The sequence below is a fragment of the Podarcis vaucheri genome (genome assembly GCF_965113315.1).
Source record: "Podarcis vaucheri genome assembly, chromosome: 8".
In the NCBI taxonomy this organism is placed as follows: Eukaryota; Metazoa; Chordata; class Lepidosauria; order Squamata; family Lacertidae; genus Podarcis; species Podarcis vaucheri.
The window spans coordinates 35,611,286-35,617,468 of NC_138766.1; positions in this window are offsets into that span (position 1 = coordinate 35,611,286).

A 6,183-nucleotide genomic window follows, 5' to 3' on the forward strand; every position below is an offset into this window, starting at 1 on the left:
CTGGGGTTGGTCTTTTGGTCCATCACCTGAAAAACGGGAGCCTATGACTCCTGGTCCCTGACATTTCCCTGTCTACATTCTGGTCTATCTGCAGCTTCTGGTAGGAGCAGGGAAAGGAAATTCAGAGTGTGGTGATGACATTGTGTCCTACATTTTAGAGCTCTGCTCACAGGGACTCTGGATCCAAGTCGGTGTGCTTCGACATGAGAAGGAGTTTATGTTGGTAGCTTTAGTTCAAAATTGGTTTTTAAGTGGCCGTTCCAATTTCTCCTCTCCTCCCCGCTTTAATTACTAGAAGTGGTTTCTAAGTATCTGGAAGAACTTTTGATACAACCTGATTTTGAATGCATTCCAAGTCCCAGATAGACACCTATTTTAAAAGGCACAGCATGCTTGGTGCGGCATCTTGCCAGTCAAACAGTTGCCATTTACTAGACAGCTCTAAACTATGTCTGCTACCTTCCTTTTGCTGTCAATTTGACTGATGGGACTAGCTGGGCTGTTTTTTCTTAATTCCACTGCCCAGCACCACCATGGCCAAAAAGACAAGAGAAAATTTAGCAATGGATGCTAAGACGATGCTAGAATAACAGGAATTGAATGAAGCCACTCAAGATGGATTAGAGTAGATTAGATAGCATAATACCTAGAATCATCTGCTTTACATTCCTAAAGACAGAGAAAGCCTCTTTTGTGTGCTCTGTTTTACTGCAAGCAGGTTGAAAGATGCACGCAATTGCCAAAATAGAAATATGGTTCGGATCTCTGCTACTGTGGAGTTTGTACAAAATAATGCAGTCTGCCACGGGCAGACTTGGGTAATATGGCACTCTGAGTGAGGACAATATCTGCCCACTGCCACCAGTATTTCTTATTTGCTTAGTAATTCCGTTTGGTATAGGACAACAAATAGCTGGTCCAGGCAGTCTGACACAGATCAGAAGCATGGCCTAGGAGGAGGAGCATTTGTTGTTTTGCCTCCACCATAGTCCCAATCCAAATCCAGGTCTCCCCACACCTGCTCTCTGCAATAGGGGGAAGCACCCATTGGTCCTGGGTTCAGCTCTGGGTTGTGCTGGGGGCAGGGGGTTAAAATTCTGCCCTCAGCACCATGGCCCAGATCCAGTTCAGAAGCCCAGTGCTAGTTAACTGTTTTTTAAAATTCACACAAGGCCAAACAATAAGAACCATGGGTTGTAGCCAATGGCAGTCTTACTCACAGTTGACCCATTAAAGCTAATAAACAGGACTACCCACTTCTATGCTGAGTAGGACTAGCACTGCATGCAAAACCTTATCTTTTCTGGTTTGGCCCTAAGCTGAAACAAGCACCGTGAACTAATAACCAAACTTAGACACCAAAAAACTTTCAACTCAAATTTGGGAGGCAGGTAAAAATCACCAAACTGTGTGGTGGATTTTTAATGAGGAACCTGTTGGTCTCTCCATTAAAAGAAGCAGAGCTGATTGTTCCTTTATTTTGTAAAGCCTATTTTCCCCTGAAGGAGGCGGCAAAGCAGCACCTGCCATTAACCCTGTAGGCTTTTTCTCTCCTGGACATGGTGTTGTTCCAGAACATTATGAGGAATGAAAATGGCAGCCAACACAAAAAAGGCTCCCTCAAGTGAGGTGGCAAATGTGAGGTGGATTTCCCAGCAGCTCTAAATAACGTTATTTGGGGGAGCAAAAGTATTGTCATACTGAGTCCTATCAAAGGTCTTTCAAGATCACCATTCCAGATAGGCAGGTAGTTCAGAGCTTAACATTTAACTAGTTTGGAACATTTCCCATTTAACTGTAATGCATGAGTGATGACTACTTTAGATGAATGAGAACATAATAACATTGATAAAGAAATAAAGAAAAGCTTTACTAAAGAGGCAGATGGCTTAATTACTTGCAGTTTTCAGTAATACTTCCTATTGGCATTCTTAAGAACCCAGCACAAAGGAATTGTATCTAAATTCTATCATCATAATGTTTCCCCTCTGAATAAAGCAAGAACGAACTACAGAGGAGAGGTCGGTGGTACATTGCTATGAAGTAAACTTGTTTCCCATTCAATTGCCTGGTCAACATCTCAATGGCTCAGTTCAGAGGAAACTGGAAACCATGGTTTTAACCTTACAAGAACATGCCACTGGCAGAGTCTCTTAATCCTACATGCATGCAGTGGCAGTAACTGTTAGAAAAACTACAACTCCCAAGAGCCATTGGGAGAGCTTACTAGAGAGGAAGGGGACCAAGAGATCCAATCTGTTTTCATCTCTTATCATGGCTAGAATAGTTGCTGCTATTCCCACTACACTGCCCAGTAACAATGATTTAAAAAGAAGGCAAAGAGTTTTGAGGGGAATAGGGTGTTTCTGTTAGTATTCTTCTCCAGCACAATTTTAATCTGAATTTGAGAAGAATTTGAGGGTTTTATAAAGCTCATCTCTCATTTGAGAGGTTCATAAAGCTTTCCCCCTCGCTTATATCCCAGCTGAAGATCAGAGATCTTCACCAGGATCTGTAATCGAAAATGTTATTAACACCCTGTCTTTCACAACGCTTTTTGAGATATATGTGTATTTTCATAACTTCCATAACCACCCCTCCTTGAAATTCATTTCTTGGGGTTATTTACACATGTTTTTCCAAGGAACTTGGTTGTAGCAGAGCCAAAACATTTGCCTGTAGTTCTTTAAATCCCTCCTCACAAGTAAAGCACTTCAAAAACTCTTGATAATTCTTTGTCATTTCTCTGAACTCCCTCCAGCCATTCAATATCTTTCTGGTAATGAGGTGTTTAGAAAGAAATGAAATATACCAAGTCTGGACTTATCGCAGTCTTTGAAAAGAATTTTGAGCATTTCATATCGAGTAGTAATGTGTTTGCGCAGTGATAAGATACAATATGACTTGCCGCACAAAGTCATTTTTGGAAGTGGGTGGTGGCGATGGTGGAATTGCTATTTCAAAGTAATCAAGAAGCTCATATAAAATTGTTACTTTCCAATTCCAGGATTAGTGGTGCTTTGGGATAAGACTAATCTCCTGACCCCTTGGTTTATATGGCAAAGCAAGTTAAAGTGGGAGGTAAGGGCCATGTCACCAACGCACAGCAATGAGTCAAGATATCACTCTGGTTTGGCCATGTGGGATGGTGCACAGCAGCAGGGATCTCTTGAGCATCTCATGAAGCAGGAAGCTAGGGCAGTTTTATTCATCCTTGGGTCCCCAGGTGTTGCTGAACTACAACTCCCATCCTCCCTGACCATCAGCTAGGCTGCTTGGGGATGCTGGGCATTGTGGTCCAGCAACATCTGGGAACCCAAGGGTGAAAAACATCAGAGTACTAGAATCCCATTAATATGCTGATGACACCCAGATCTTTTTTCACTTTAACACAGAATGAAGGTAAAAATGTGGACAGTCCAAACAGAAGTCTGGAGTCCATCACAGGCTGGAAATGGAGCAATAATCTCAGTCTCATTTCAAATAAGACAAAGGCACTATCCAACTGGTTATAGGATTGATTGGGACAGTGTTCTTCAACATTTGTTGCTCTGCTTCTTGCCCTGCCCACCATTGCCACCACCCAATAGAAGATTGCAAAGAAGGGAATGCGGCCCTTGGCATTCCCCACCTCAGTCTGAAGTGTCAGTGGCAATGGAATAGATTTTTATTAAAAGCTCGCTACAGCCCACAGAGCTACCACGGAGCACAGAGGCCATGTCGTAAGGAAGCAGCCCCCACATCGCAAACTGACTTAAGGAGATGCTGCCAGAAGCATGTATATAAAAGGAAACAAGTACAAGGACAGCAAATGAAATGAAAGACTCACACAGCCAACATATGCTGCTCCTGATCAATGGCACGCTCAGCACACATTGCCACTGTGTTAGAGCACTAGCTCCCCTGAGTAAATGGTTTGCCCATTATAGGCATAACAGTTCTCACCCATGACATTTATGCACCTTTGAACCTAGTTATGCATACATGTGAATGTTGTAGAGTAGAATGCAAGAGGGGGTAACTACTACATCCCAAGTAGATTTCTGTTAGGGTTGATTTTACATTCCAATTTCATAAATGTGAAATGCAAAGCAAATTCAGTTTCATGTATGAAAACTGCACATCATATTTTGCGTATGGGAGAGGTTGCTCAGATCTCTCAAAGTCAACCTTAGTTCAGACAGTGGTGTGTTTTCCTTAATCCTGGTAAAGATTAAGCTTTCTGCCCTAGTTTGACTACCTGTACACAAACCTTCCTTTTGGATGACTGATCAGTGCCCAGTAATGACCAGACATATTCTAACCCCTATGCAGTGGTGGCACCAGAACAAAATTTCAAAAGGGAATGTGCAGAAAGAGCAAAGTATATTTCCAGGTGGGTGAGTTGTAAGATATTGGGGGGGGGGATAACAGTGTACGTTAATGGCAGGAGTCCAGCAATGGGGGACAGGCAATCAGAAATCCCTTGTGGAGGAGCAACAGTTAGTTGCCTCCTCTTTCACCCCCAAAATCTGAAGGTGCACAGAACAAGTCAACATCCAGAAAAGAAAGTGATGAATGCTCATGTATTTATCTTGGTGGGGTTTTTTGTGTGTTTTCAGACCCTCCTTTTAGAAAAAAAGCCACACAAAGCACAACACACAGGATCCAGAAGCCAGCATCAACTTGAACTGAGCAAGGAAGGGAAAGAAGCCAAACATTTACTACTAAACATTCTGGTGCCAGGAGCCATGGGCATCAAGATGTCTGTCTGCTTCAAGCACAGTTTACAATTCACTGTCATCCACACCAGCCTAAGAAAAAGGAGCGGAGCTTTGGGAGTGTAAGTGCTGGAAAATATCACAGGAGGAGGGGTTGGTGGGGGCGACAAGTGGGGAGGAATCATGGCCTCAGGAAGAAAGAATGCCTGAGATTGCATGTGAAACGTCCATCACGCACATTGGCTTGGCTGAGTTGCAGGGCTGATGCAAGGAGAAGGAGAGATAGGAGCTTACACCAACCCCAGCACTGCGGCTGGCCGTAATTAATGAGCTGCGATTGGGGTAGCAGACATGAGCAGATCCATGGCAAACAGATTTTCGTTGTTCATTAAAAGTTTGAAAAGGCTCTGCTTAGAAACCGGCTAGTTGTGTCCAAGAAACTGTCAGCTGGCCTTATCAGTATTGCCTCTCAAGTCTTGACCCGTTGCCCAGAAGTCCACAGGGTGACCTTGATCTCAGTGGCTTGCACTGGTGCAATAATATCTATAAATAATGCATTAAAAATGGCTTTAATATGCTGGCACAATCCCATTTGACAAACTGTTTCCAGTCTCCTAAATTATTTTATTTTATTTTGCAGTCTCCACCCGGTTTGGTGCACTTTTTAAAATTCGAAACAACGTCTTTGACAAAGGTTCCCTTCTTCCATTAAAGATATTCGATTTTTACTATTAGATGTTATTTCAGTCATTTAATTGGTAAAAACAGCTGAGGATTGAAATCCCAAATATGGTGAAGATTATTGCTCACCAACACAAGCATCTTTAGCTACATTTGCTTTAAACATTGTTTACTGCATATTGTGTCTTAATGGTACTTTTAATGTAACCCAGTGTTCAAAGTACTTTACAAAGCATTTAATTACATACACAAGAATACAGTTGTATACAATTATGTGCAAGGGGTGTGATGTCTAGCTGGTAAACCAAGCAACCATTATATTTTTAGATTGTTTTTCCTCATTCCACTTCAAGATTAATGTTACTTTAGGTGCATTCCTCTTTTTGCTTTTATTACAAAGTCTGAGTTGCCACTTCTGTACATGAGAACGCATTCCCTATATTAATCAACCAGTCTAGTCAATGATAGCATTTTTTTCAACAATAGCACTCACTAATTTAAAGTGCCTCGACTTACGATATATTAGAGCTCAGCTGATTTGTGTGTGAGAGTATGTGAATTTTGATTTTCGTGTCAAAATTTACATGTTCAGTGAGGGAGAACATTTCATCCGACAGCTCAGCAAATCTCAAGAAATTGAATGTGTTGAAGCCCTGAACAGAAATCACATCTCAGACAGAACTGTGCAAACACTCCCAAAGGCTGCTTACAGGGCAGAACCCAGAAAAATCCCCAAACCTTGAAGAAAAGGGAGTTGTGAAAACTCAGCTTGTCTTGCCAAGCTTGCAGAAACATCCTGTTT